General features: G+C 39.6%; 1 long non-coding RNA gene across 1 annotated transcript; it reads left to right on the top strand.

Annotated features, from left to right (window-relative positions):
* Window positions 1-10,030: 10,030 nt before the first annotated feature.
* LOC108502520 lies at window positions 10,031-14,075 on the top strand. Its single transcript, XR_001876505.1, has 3 exons — window positions 10,031-10,124; window positions 10,665-10,727; window positions 11,321-14,075. It is a non-coding gene; the product is annotated as an uncharacterized LOC108502520 (long non-coding RNA).
* Window positions 14,076-14,445: the final 370 nt, after the last annotated feature.

Here is a 14,445-nt window from a genome sequence, read left to right as displayed (position 1 = left end):
TTTCTCTTCTAAAAGTGTGAGCAACACAACCTTACCTTTACAGTTAAACTGCTGGCTATTGTTTTCAGGTAAGCTGCTATGTTTTTCCTTTGGCTTTTTATTTTTCCCTTACTTTTTTTTTTATACTTTTGAGAAAGATTTCAATGGAAAAGTAATGAATGATAAAAACATGATTTCAAAATACTTCAAAATCTCCCTTATTTCTTTTGTGAGAGTGTCATCCCTGCTATTAAAAAGGCAGTAACCCTTCTCATCTCTCCTATTCTGCATTAGCAATTGAGTCCCAGAACCAATAAAATAGTTTTTATTTGGTTACTGGTAAGATACTGGATGACCAGAGCTGCCACAGGACCTAAATCAGTTGTGAGAAAGGGGACAGATCAGCACCTGCCCTGTGGCTTGATTCAAACAGAAAAGGAAAAATTAATGTAGGGTGCCTGGCACAAATGTACAATGCTCTCCTCAGACTATTAGATCATGAAATTGGTGCTGCTGTACAACCTGCTGAACCAGGGCCTTTCTTTGGAAACCATTTTTTCTACACTCAAAGAGCCAAAAATGTAGCCTTGTGGAACACTATGTCAGCTCCTCGTGGCATGGACTTCATGCTTGCTGAACTTGGATGGCAGCACTTCAGGGAGCTTAAAGTATCCAGAGGAAATGAGAACATCAACATGCCACCAAAACTACAGCACTCTTAAGTTCTTGGAAGCAAACGCCATCACCTGAAGAAACAGTAAGCAAATTCTTGAGCTCTTCAAAGCATTTATTCCTCCTTTCTCATATTACCCGCCTTTAAACTAACTCACCTCCTGCACAGTTCACAGAACAGACAGACTGTAAATAGCACAGCAAAGTTAGAGATGTAAATTGGTGCCCCATTGCAAGGTTTATAGCCCACGTTAATTCATTGTCTTCTCCTTTCCGCTTTGTACAGACTTTAGGGAAGATGTGGATCCACCTGGGGACATGAGTATAGTTATTTTAATGCATGGAGAGGGAAGGACAGTGAATACTCAAGGTGACCTTTGAAGCCCAACTAAAATGCAATTTGACAATTTTTTAACGGTACTGAAGAGAAAAATTAGAGAATTTCTATCGACCCTGAGGGACCTGTATGGCTCCCATCAGACTGTAGAGCAAATTTCTGTAGGATGTTTTTCATGCACTGTGCCTTCTTCAGAACTCTTTCAGCTCTCATACCTTTTCCTTTGTTCTAGAACTTTTAAAAGAACATTTAGTTTACCTTATTCACTCTCAATATTTTGCATATTAACTTTTCAGTTAATCAGTACTTGCTGTTTCTACTTTCTTCTAGTTTCCGTCTGTTTTCTTAATACTTTCTGAAGCTCTAGAACAAAGTGTCAGACTCTACATTAGTGCCAACTGGCATCAAATCTATGGAGTTTTCACATTACAACAAACATGAGTCATTCTAAACTAACACTTAGACAGCTTCTATTTGTATGGCTTCCCTTTACCAAATCATAGACTTTAAAATGAAAAAACACACCTTTGCAGGAAAAAAACCATTCTAATACAAAAGTGTAGCCAAGGCTTGGAATCTCTACGTGGCTATTAACATTCTGCAAGTGCTGCCTTTCCTGGAGTTTAATTGACAGGTTATTACACCAGACAAATATCAAAAAATGTTGATGCAGATAAAGATTTTCCACTCATATAAAATTTCCTCCTCAAGCTAAATTTGAACCAGTTACTTTCAATCACTGCTCTTTATTTTTTTTTTTGATTGATGATAATTCTTTATAATTTCCTACCTTTTTCCCCATCTCTGATTCCTCTTGATTATTATCATAACATAATTTTGTACTATATTTTGTTTTCTTTCAAGGCATACTCCTTGATAGGAACCATTTTAGATTTAATGCTGCTTGATTTGAGCTGCCAAGAGCTGTTGCATGTTGGCTGATCACTGCTCCTGATATTTACAGGAGCTAATCCTTTCCTTACAGCAACATAGGTAAAGAGTGCCATCCAGAGACACACAGAGCTCTAGACAAAGAGAGAAGAACCTGCTGTGAGCCACAGCACTTGTGGGCTTCCCCCCATTATGGGGAATATAATGCAATCTAGATTATGTTTTTTCTGTAAAGACCAACACAGATAATATGTCTGCACCACAGGAAATCAAAGTACCTGGATACTCAGCAGTACCTCACCTTGTGCAGGACTTCTACAGTTCTAACTGTGCTTGTTTGCTTTGCAACAGCTGAACTCTTGTCTGTAGAAGAGAAACTGTGGTGATTTTCATGGCTTTAAAGCACCAAGACCATATTACACAGAGATAAATGAACACATGGTTTGGAAACTAGTCAGAAAAGCTGTTACTGAAAGATGATGTTTCCAAAGATGATAAATAATGGGAAAATTACATCAGAGAAATTCAGTGCTGAAATGCATCCACAAAGCTATCCATGAACCTCTGAATTTCAACAAAATCCACCTGAAACCAAACCAAGGACTTGCAGTCAAACCCTTCCAAAAAATGAGTTTGAGAAGCCCAGACTGACTGCAGAGAGGAATCACACACAGGGCAAAGATAGCAGATTCATCATTCCAGGAGTGGAGATGAATTCTTAAGAATATAACCTTATTCACTGGGTTTCTGAACTAAAGGAAATAAAATCACCACAGTTCACATCCTAGAACCATTCCAAATGCAGTGCTATCTCTACAGCATAGATTTAGACAAAACAGCAATTTTCTTACAGGAAACTCTATTACACCCAAGGACAAATAAGCTGCTGATTTAGTCAGAGGAGAGATCTTCAAATCCAATGTTCATACTGTTGCCTGATAACTGAAAGAGTAGCTAGAGCAATATTCCACTTACTTATGTCTTGGCTCACTATAAAGGCTTAGAGTTTCCAGAATCACTAATCTTTAACTGTGAAAGTGATATTGCAATTAATCTCAGTTTTCCCCAATGATACATTTTAATATACAAATAAAACTTGAGCAAGGAACCTTTTCCCACACCTGGAGTGGTTCCGGGCTAAACATCACAAAGGAGGCAGAAAGGATTCTCCTAAATGCATTCTGTGAGTGAAATCCGGAGTGCACCCCAAAACTACCCTGCCTTGTTGAACAACACTAGGTGACACATTAAGTGGCCATTACCAACAGCAACTGGGAGAAATAATTCATTGCAACACAATGCATCCTGTCCCACTCTATCGTGCTCTTCAGTGCTAGAAAAAGACTTTGACCTGCTCCTTGAATGAGGTTACATGACTTATTATGCCCTTTTCATCCACTTACTTTCTGGCACCACAACACAGGACTCTAGATTAACTATATATATTTTTTTTCTATAGAATATCATTAGTGAAAATGCTCTGGTTTGGAAAATTACATTTTGCTACACTTCCACGGAGAGTGCTGGTCTTCCAAGTAATTGAGAATTGACTATTTTGAGGATTGTAAACTTCAGCAAAGCTTGTGGTAGGCAATGAATTTAAAATGAACTTATTAGCCCACTAAGTGATTCAAATTCTACAATAAATGGACTAACAAAATAAAAAGGAAAAGAAGCAGAGCTTTTTTCGCAGAGAGCTGCATTTTCTTACTATCTCATTAGAGTCTTGCTGCAGAGACTGCAAATTTCCCAGTGAAATTTCTCCTCACCAATACACAGTAGGCAAGTATTGTTTAGCAGTAGCCCAATAAATGATTGGCATTTACATTTCAGCTGTCACTGGTAATGACAAAGTAGCTTCTATGTTTCAGTATCTTAACAGTTTGACAAGGCTGCAATTTAGATGCAATAATCTGAAAAGTTGTCATTGTAACACAAAAAAAAATTATTACTCTCTAAAAGGCCCTAGAATTTGATAGCTACCAATTCACAGAGAAAGCAAAAGATATGATTAAAATATAAAAATAATTAAGCAGTATGATATTGTTTCAGCTGCCCATGGATCAATAAAGACAGGCCTGTACCCTGAGCAGGTTAACACTGTCCCTTAATCAGTAGGAATGTTTACTTTTCCTAAAATGTTTTTTAATAAGCATATGATCATTGCTTTGATTGGAGGTTTGCAACGTCAATAAAGTTCCTGGTAGCCATGCTCTGAATGTAAGATTATTGTAATTCCATAGTGAAAGAGAAAGCAAACTCCACAGTCCCTGTTCCAAGAGGGCCACCAGCTCCTTCCTATGTCCGTGGCTCTTCCCATAGGAGCTTCCAAAGCAGCAACAGGACACCTTCAGACAGTAGCTCTGTGGCTGAGCAGAACCCTCACCTCCATGAGTTCTGGGAAGGCAAAGTGGAATAGGAAGTTACTGCAGCTGAGCCACCAAAGCACCTCGTTTACCTGCGTTCTGTCACAACAGAGTGAGCTGAGATCTGAGGGGGGCAGGAGGCTGCTTTCCTCCCAGGAACTGGGACACCAATCCAGAAGGATTGAGTGCTGGGAATGGTGAGTGGGGAGACAGGTGTTGGCCACCCACAGATGTCACCAGTTTCATATGGACTCACTCGTACCACAACATCTCAGACCAAACACCCCTCACAAGCTTGTCATTTAGTTTAAGTAAATGACATCACATCACATTGTGCCAAACAAATTGATTGATTGATTGTTCAGAACATTCAAAACAAGCTTTCCATTTCTCAGCTCTTCCTACCTTCCCACATCCACCAAAAGAAATGTGATTATATTGTATATTAACCACATCAAATGTTTGCCATAAGATTTCCTTCTTCTTCCTTTTTTTTTAGCTAAGGATCAGGAGCAAACGGGGTGATAAAATCATTAAAGCACAACAAAAGACTTTGATAAAAGAGAGCTAAGAATGAACATGTTGCCACTTGACTTTGGCTCACTTTGCAAACAAAACAAACTGTCCCAACCCACGATGCTTTTGTTCCCACTGTGGAGCCGAATATATGACCTGGATTCCTGTGAAGGGACATCAAAACAGTGGATGTGGTCCATGCCCACATTTGGTGCCCTCCAGCTCTTACCTGTGGCTCAACCCACAGGACCAGACCAGGGTAAAGCTGAAGACTGAAGTTAAATTTATGAAATATGTGTAGTGTGGGCAAAGTGTTCTCAGTATCATGGCTCCAGTTGTTCCATTTCCTCCCACTGCACAGCTCGCCTCAGTAGTGCACGCTAAGCTTAAGCGAAATTTAATGGCATGTACTTAATTTCACATATTTCTCTCCAAAAACAAATGCCAATCTGACAAAGACTTTGGGCATTTTTCTTGCAATCAAACATTTAAAAAATCTGGAAGTGGACAAACAGGAAATCTAGGTATTTTCACTATTCTATAATCATTCTTGTTACAGTCTATAGGCCTTTCCCCCCTATTTTCCTTGCCTGATAAATCATTTCTAGGGGTATCACACAGAAGGACCTCCTTTGTGGTTGTAGAGTTTGCACTTATATTTCTCTCTTCACATGCACCCTAAGTAACAATTGTGTGTGTTCGTAGGATGGTTTGGGTTGGAAGGAACCCTGATGATCATCTGGTTCCAACCATGGCAGGGACACCTTCCACTAGACCAGGTTGCTCAGAGCCCCATCCAACCTGGCCTTGAACACCTCCAGGGATGGGACACCCATCATTTTTCTGAGAAACCCGTTCCAGTGCCTTGCCACGCTCACAGGGAAGGGTTTCTTCCTAATATCATATCTAAACCTACAGTCTTTCAGTTTGAAGTCATTCCCCCTTGTCTTGTCATCACTCAGGATGGACAAGGTGCTGTCAAGTATTGATCCAATCCATTTAACTGGGTTTGTATCTTTGCTCTGGCACAGCAATTTAGTAATCCCATGCTGACAAGTATTTCTGCATTCTATATAACTTAAATATCATCCAAGCACCTGAACATTTAAAATGTGTCTATTTGAAGTTCAGATTCTGCAAACCTTTAGGTGATTAAAACATAATTTCCAAATGTTTGCAGGAGTTAAACAAATACAGCTTGAACTACATTTTCCATCCAAATGAATAATGGTAGAAGTATTTTTATGGTGGTTATCCAGCTTTGCCCGCCCATTTTGCCTAAGCAAACATTGACAGTGTAACAAGTGGGCAAGAAGTCTGCTAAAATTTATTGTATATATTTGCATGTCCTAAGTAAATGTAAAAGGATTTTGCATGGGTCTCAGTTCATTTTCAGAAAAATTAATCTATTTAGAAAAACAAAAAAAAAAAAGACCCTCAAACTGCATTAATGATGAACAAAAGATTCTCATGGTAAAAAGCAGCAGAGGTTGCAGTGAGCTGAGAAGTGCCATGGTCTTTGTTTAAGAGATTCTATTCAAGTCACAGTCTTGTTTCTATCTGTATCTTGTCATACAAATTACTCTTTGACAGAGAGCTGATATCTCATCAAAAACTATTATAAAAACATAATTACTACTTCTGGATCATTTATCTGAAATAGCAATACATTTCTGCATAAATGGAAGTGAGTTAGGCAGTTCTGCCCAGTCTATGGTCCCTCAGATGTGCTATAAAACTGTTAATTAACAGAACAGAGACCTATATAAGGTCTATGTAGTTTTGTCATCTCCATGAAAAAAGCAAGACTTGGGGCTGGATTGTAATTCTGGCCATGTTGTCACTTCCCTGGAAATTTCCCAGAGCACAAGATATCCTTCAGCACTTTTCTGTGGCTGGTGCATGGATCTATTCCCTGATCAGCTGTCCTTTCCTTTCCTTCCCACCGTGAGGTGGGAACCTGGGAAAGGCCTTCCCTGCTCACTGCACTGCCTTGTTCTCACTGGGTTGCTCCATTTCCCAGGAATGTGTTTGTGCCTAAAGGCTTGCCAAGGAAGATTAAGCACAATTTTCTCCCCTACTCTTTGATGTGGTATTATTATTATTATTATTATTATTATTATTATTATTATTATTATTATTATTATTATTTTTCTTTTCTTTTTTTCATCTTGCTCTCCTCCAGTATCTCCATACCATGCCATGACAAGAAGTGACGTACAAAACCTGGATGTAATTAGTCTTGAACAGGAGTTAATTACTGACTGGTAAATGCAGCACCCGCCATAATATTTTATATTTGTGCTGTTATAGATTAGCTTGAAAAAGCATCTGATGAAGTAGCACATGATGAGGCAACTCCTGGTAATTACAAAGTAGAAAGGAATGAGACAAAAACTTAGGAAATCTGTAGCCAAGGAGATCAGAGGTGAAGATATTTTGCAACTGTTATTCATCTTTCCAGATCAAAGAAAGCTTTACATGTGAAAGAACTACAAAATTTGACCCTGAAGAGAGGAACAATACATTAGGTTTAGAAAATAAATGGAAGATGTAATGTTGAGTGCTATCAGAGTCTTCAAATAAAGGGGTTTTTTTCACTCTCTGGAGAAGTTGCTGTTCTGTGCTTCCTATTGAATTGTCTACAAACCCCTCCACTGTAAATCTTCTCATATGATATATAAGGAAAAGTACCAGAAGATGCTCAGACTTTAGATATGAGAGCTCTAAAACTATGAAAATAAGGGCAATTCTGCAGAAGTCCCCTGAGCTAATCTCAGAATTATTGGGAGAGATTATTCAGGAGTGTCGCTGATTTCACTGAGGCCAGGTTCCAAATAGTGTAGAATAGAGGATATTTCAACTCAGATGTGAAGAGGAAGTGTGATTAACTTGTTGGGCTATCCCACAAGAAACAAAATGAGGCTGGTTAGATTACACAAACAAGTTACAGCTTTCAAATTATAAATCATGTTTCATATAATCAGGTATTGATTACTTAAGACTTCTGAGGCAAACCAGTTAATTTGTTTTTCCTATGAAAAAATATAACAATGTTTTAGACTTTAATTCCCCTCGTGCCATATAACAACAGGAACAGCAGGACAGAAAAATGAATGGTGTAATCCTACCCCCCACCAGTTAAAATCCTGGGTTTGCTCTCAATTCCGAGCATAAAAACGCTAATATTTCATCCGAGATTGTTCCTTACTGTTCTGATAAAATAAGAGCCCTATTTTAACACAAATATTGAGTCTGTAGAAGTCATTTATTACAGTGCTATGAGTAGTCATAAAAAAGCACAAGGGGAAGGCTCATTTCAGACCCATAGACTCCATGGGATCAACTAGCACTGATTTCACTGAGTTTTGCCTTAAAAGTTAATATCCAAAGGCTCGAAGTGAAACTTCCTCTGAGTTCAATGAGGCCAAGAAATTACATCTCTGATCCAGTTTGAACTAAATCACATACGCAAAAACTAGAAGTCAATCCAAAACTGATTTTTCAAAATCACTTTCTGCCTTTTGTTTGGCTGTGGTTGTGGGGTTTTTTGGTTGGTTGGTTGGTTGGTTGGTTTTAATTCAACTCATTCTGAAAGTTAAGAGTAAGACTCAGAGTGCTGCTGGACAGAAGTGGTGAACTGGGGCTTTGTCATAAGTCATGGAACCAGTTACTTGGTGATGCAAAGGCTGAGCAGCACTCGGCAATCCAGGGACACGCTGAGCAGGGGATCCCAGTGCTCTCATCTCTGCTCCTAATTAAAACAGGTCCAGGAAATGAGCCCAGGCACTGGCCAGCTGGGCAGACATTTGCCCAACAGTTTGCTTGCTCCTCAGCCCCTTCCTGCCTCGTGCCAAGTCACAGTTTCCCAAACTGCAAGGGCACAATCCAAAGAACAGCTGTGCCAGAGACCATTCCCAATGGGCAGTGGGGAGAACAGAGCAGATGCAAAACAACAGCTCTGTGAAAGCCACACATATATTTCAGAAATAATTCTGTCCTATTTTGTCCTAGAGATACCTTATCTGCTTGCTTTTCTATATCAAAAGACGGTATTACATCCTGTTCTTTTCTGGTATGTCCCATCTGGAAAGGTTTGGGGGTTATTTTTCTGTATTTCATTTAGTTGCTAGTTTTTCTGAGTTTAAAGAAAGCTTTGATAGTTTGCTAAGTGTTTACAGCTCTTACTGCAGCTACCAAATATCTTGGTTCTGTTATCCTTTTGTCTGTTGCTTGTAAAGGTTCTGTTCCTCCTACAACTGCTGCACTGTAAACAGTACATTCTCTTAAAACTACTTAAATTCACTGAATATGGATGTTTTACAAAACTTATTACTGTATATATAACAAGTTAATTATTTAAAGGCATAGAAAATGGATAATTCACAAAAGACCAAGAATTAGAAAACTAATATATGAAAAATATATGTAAATGCTACCCCATTATGAGGCAAAAATATGGATATGTATGTCAGCACATAGACTGCCAAAAAAGAGATTATGACACTGAAATGCATTTTAAAAAGTCAATTGTCTACATTCTGAGTCATGTCTGAATGACTCTTATATTCAAAAAGAATATAAGAAAGCAAGATCAAAACAAGAACAAAAATTAATTTGAAGAAGGAGGAAATCCTAAATTGTCTTCACAAAAATCTAACAAAGAATCAGCAAACAGTCTGAAAAATCTGTGATCAGACTCCAGCCAAAGTACAAGGCAGACAGACTGGAGAGAGTGTCAGCAGGGCCTACTCATACACTTGTAATGAGGAACCTGTTGCAGATAATTGTCAAAAGTAAAATAAGAGAGGCACTCAAAGATAGAGAAATTTTACAAGAAAATCCTCATCCATTTCTTACCCTTCTACCTGTTTCCACAGATTCTCTAAAGATGCAGGAGAATATGAACCATACTCTTTATTAATTATACAAAGGCATCTTCTTTTGAAGGATTTCAAAGCATCTTGTCAATCATTTAATTACATCTCACTGCCAGTCTCACTTCAAAAAGGTGTTGGTATCTTTTTACAAGGTTCTAGTAACAAAAGGTTCTAGAAACAAAAGGTTCTAATGCTCTAAGATTGCACAGCAAAAGCATTGTGAAGCTGAACAACTGTTCTCAGAAGGCAGAGGAGCAGGAGGACAAGAGGGAGGCATCTCCAAAACGCTGTCTGCACTAGGAAGGGAGAGTTTTCCCAAGAGAGCACTCTGGGAAACCATCCCACCTACTATTAGGCTATGGCTGAAAGCCAAGAGATAAGAGGGAAGCAGCAAAGACAGCACGCAACTAGCAGAGACACAGATATCTGAGAGGAGAGAGAGAGCCGGCAACAGAGCAGAACTGAGCTCTGCAGAGTTTTGGGGTAAGAACTGAACCAATTCCCCAAAACCCCTCTGAGACCTCCTAGAGATGAGGAGGCGGTCGACTCCTACTTGAGGGGAGTCTTGGAATGCAGCAGTACTGGAAAGAGAAGCTGAGAAGCTCAGCCTCGGCTCCCACTTTCCTGGGCAGGTGCCACATTAAACTCTGGAGAGGAGCAAGATCAGCCTGGCTATGCCCAGGCTGCTGCTCAGGCAGGAATTGGGGCTCAGAGGCCAATGCAAAGGGCAGCTCTGCTGTCACCCAGCTGGGCCCTGTCCCCTGCACACGGCCAGAGAAGGAGCTGCCGCTTTGCTCTTTCCCTGCCCCCGGGCGTTTGCTGCCCACTCCCTTCAGCTCCGCCCGATTCCCTGCTATCGACAGGATCCGTTTCCATTAAAATCAGTATAAGCTGCTATTAATATCCACAGAAGATGGATCACGCTGTTAGACAATGCAATGGAGGGGAAAGGGAGAGTTGCTATTTTTGCCGTTTTCAGCAAGGGCTGTGAAGACACAGATTTGCATTTGGTGATCTCCACAGGCCCATGGAAAGTGAGAACCACAGTCCCTGTCAGAGGAATAACTCTCCTGGGCACCCAGAGAGGTACGTAAGGGGCTCACAGGTACAGGAAATTAAAAGAATGGGATAAAGAAGAAAACCTGACATTAGTAAAATATAGGTAAACATGCAACATACACACATTTCGTTATGCCACAATTTCCCTGCACAACAGTGTAAAAATAATAAAAGGATTGCCTAACAAAAGCTAGTTGGAGGTTTGTGGTGTTTTGGGCTCTCCAAATCTGCTATTCTAAAAGAGTTGAACTGCTGATAATTAGAGAGTCACTTTATTCAGGGCTTTGACAAAAAGTTACACACAACATTTCAATTTCCCATTGTCTTTTCCATGTGGCAATATTAGACTTCTATGCTGCAGGGCTGTCATGACCACGTTTATATTCTCTCTGCTTTAATTTTGGTTAATATGATAATCCAGAAGTCAATTTTCTTTGAAATAAAATATAGGTGTTACAAATCTAAGGTGATTGCTAAGGAATATTCTAAACTAAGCTACATGAAACCATTTAAATGCTTTCTTTCCATTTGCCATTTATGAACGAACCTATTTAGAAATTATCTTGAGAAGAAGGAATAATTGGAGTTCTAATTTATTTGTACTCCTGTCAAGTTCACAGCACACAGATACTGCCTAGGAACTTCAGTGTGGAAGAAAAATGTGGAAGACCTTGCAGGTTCTACCTGTAATGCAAGTATTCAACTTGAGCCTTTGGGATCTCTGTCTCAGGGGACAAAAATCACTTCCCTTCAAAGCACAGGATTTTGTAATTTTTCTTTCTTGAAGAAAGGGTCATAAACTCTCTTCAAGATGTGGCAGCAACAGCAAAGCAACTGGCTGTTGGTATGGAATACCTGGGTGCAGGATCACCAGGATGTTCCAGGGGTTCTTTCGGAAATGTAGAGGTGAGAGGATTTTTGGTGATGCAGAAGCACCTGGTCAGAAGCATGAGCAACCTGGGATTTCATCATGATATAGTTCTGATGTAGGTGAGACATGGTTGCAAAGGGAAATAGCTGACTAAAGGCTCCAAAGACCTCTACAAATCTGCCCTAAACCATTCTGAGTACTTTCCTTCAACTTCACTTTGAGGTGGAAAAGGCTCTTGTCCATAGTCCAACTCCTATGTGGGAGGAAAGAACTCAGCCCAGCCACTGAACTTCCATGATGATATTTCTCTGTCTTAAGTCATTGTTTTGTAAGGAAAATATCTTCTCCGCCTCTCTTTTACTGTGAGAAGAGCCAGAGGAGATCCCTGCAAGGTCTGCTGAAGGAGGAGGCAAAAGGGATACATGGACAATCCCTGTACTCTGCACTCACTGCATTTCTTCTGGCCTGACTGAATGAAGCACAGCAGGAGGATGGGAAGCTTCATGTGGCTACTAAAATATCTAATAAAAAAGACAATAATGTTATCTGAAAATAATGAAACTGGTACTGCTGGGATATATTGCATAATATGGTCTGACAGCTTTCATTCACAGTGTTTTATACTTGTAAAATGCCCACTGCCAGTTGGCTCCTGGGCTGCAGACTGCCCAAGAAGACTTTTGTTCCAAAATGATATCTTGGGACTCCTCCATGACAAGAACTTTTTGGTCATATGATCAGTGAAAAAAAAAAAAAAAAAAGGATAACAAAGGAGCTCATTCTACACAGAAGAACAAATTAAAATTAAATAAATGCAGCAAAGACTAACTCTAGCCTTGAACAGAATACTTCGATTCCTTGTATTCCCAGACCTTATTTTTACATGAAAGAACATTAGTCTTAAATAAATAAAGGGGAAAAACATTTTAAAAACATTGTTGCAAAATGCAACAGCAGAGTTGTGCAGCAGGAAAATGATGGTCACATCAGTCTTTGCAACAGTGCTGGGACTTTACACTCTGCTCTTTATATTACATCCTCAGGCAATGTTTTTTGCAATAGACACTGGAAGACCTGAATATTTTTCCTTGGGTGACAAAGATGAGAATTTAATTTCTTAGTCTTTTCCTCAGCCTTTCCAAACAACAACAACAACAACAACAGAAATAGCACTTTCCTTTCTATGGTCAGTTCAGGACCATCTTTGAGCTTCCATTAGATTTGGAGATTACAAAACAAAACTGTAATCTGCCTCCATAATCTGTGGGCACCAAGTATAGGTTGGGTGCCATGAAGTGATAATAATTCTCTAGCCGTATGTTTTATGGCTTCTCTTTTCCACCAGGACAAAGTCTACTACTAACCCACTTTTAGGCAGAGCCAAACTTGATGTCTACCTTGAGAAATTATGAGCAAGTTCACAAAACCAGGCATAAACTAATTTCATAATATGAAAAGAGGGAATTACTAAGCACTGGAAAAGTATCCTTCTTACCCTGATGGATTTATCAGCCCAGGCCAGAGCACACCTGATCTTTACACAAGTACACAGCAGAAGTTCCTAAGAAAAACCTCCGAAAATAAGAGTTCCTCACCTCAGGGGGAGCCCAAGATGTGATTCCTGTTTTCCTGGGAACTCAGACGAAGACAAATCCAGAGTTCCCATCCCATATGCCTGCATGTTGGCTCACCATATGGATGAGCACATCCTCATGTAGCAGCCTCTGTGCTACACCCCGTCCAGGGCGAGTCAGGAGCAGTCTGCTCCCATGGAACAAAACTTACCCTGGATCTGGAGAGGAAAGTGCCACACTCTGGACACCAGACTAATGGAAGGCACCACTAGAACCCAATAATTGGGGAGCATTACATGAATGTCACAACTGCTTCTGTGAATACTTGCAGGTCTAATGTTTAGATTTATGCAGTACCGTCTCGTGACTGTTTTGGGTATCTGGTTCATTTTAAAGGTTTTTTTCCTCCCAGGACGCTTCACATCAAAACTCCTACCAACCAACAGAGATCTCTTATGCCACTGCCCAATGGAACCCACTAAGCCCCATGACTGGACTGATTTAGAGACAGACTTCAACCAGTGTGGGCAGAACTCCCTGAAACCAGTGGGGAGTTCTGTTTGAAAAAAGGGAAAGGGATCACATCTTGCTTGAGACTTCAGCAGATATAATCTTCCCTTTTCCCAATGTTGGGCCGTTGACTGACAATGCAGGATTCCTTGTCTTCCCTAAAAATATCCTACAGACTGAAAGAGTAAATTTCCTGAATTTCCCTTTTTAAGTTGTAGTCTCCAGTCTAACCTCACTGACCCTCATTAAAACTCCAATAAAGACAATCACTCCTGTAGTCATTATCAGAAATCATTATTTGTATTCAAGTCTTTTAAGAATCTCTAGATTTTGCTTTGTGTCATGAAACCACTACTGGAGACAAGAGTCGGATATACTGAAAAATAAAAATCATCAGTGGGATTTTTCCCTTTTCATAGTAACCAGTGCTAACCTGTTTCAGAAGTTTTGGAAAAGGTAACCTGCTTTTTAAATACGGGAAAGGAAAAATACTTGAAAGAGATTAAAATCTTTTTGATATCAGAGACAAAAATGACTAACATGCGTTTTGCTTTCCAGCTGAGATTTAAAATTGATGCACAGTTCCTTATGAACCCAGGTATTCACACTAATTTAAAATTCATCTCTCTGTGAGCACCAGAATCCATTACCCTGAGTGTGCAGAGTAGAGGAAGCAGGCATCTAACCAATTTGTCAAAATCATTTTCAAGTTTAATTTTTTCATGGTTTATAATAATAACATCCATATCAAGCAGTGTGATAAATCTGCAGAGGTGTAAATCTCAGATTC

The sequence above is a fragment of the Lepidothrix coronata genome, unplaced genomic scaffold (genome assembly GCF_001604755.1).
Source record: "Lepidothrix coronata isolate B3197 unplaced genomic scaffold, Lepidothrix_coronata-1.0 Scaffold120, whole genome shotgun sequence".
Lineage (NCBI taxonomy): Eukaryota > Metazoa > Chordata > Aves > Passeriformes > Pipridae > Lepidothrix > Lepidothrix coronata.
Note: the sequence above shows the minus strand (reverse complement) of the source record. Positions and strands in the feature narration are given on the sequence as shown.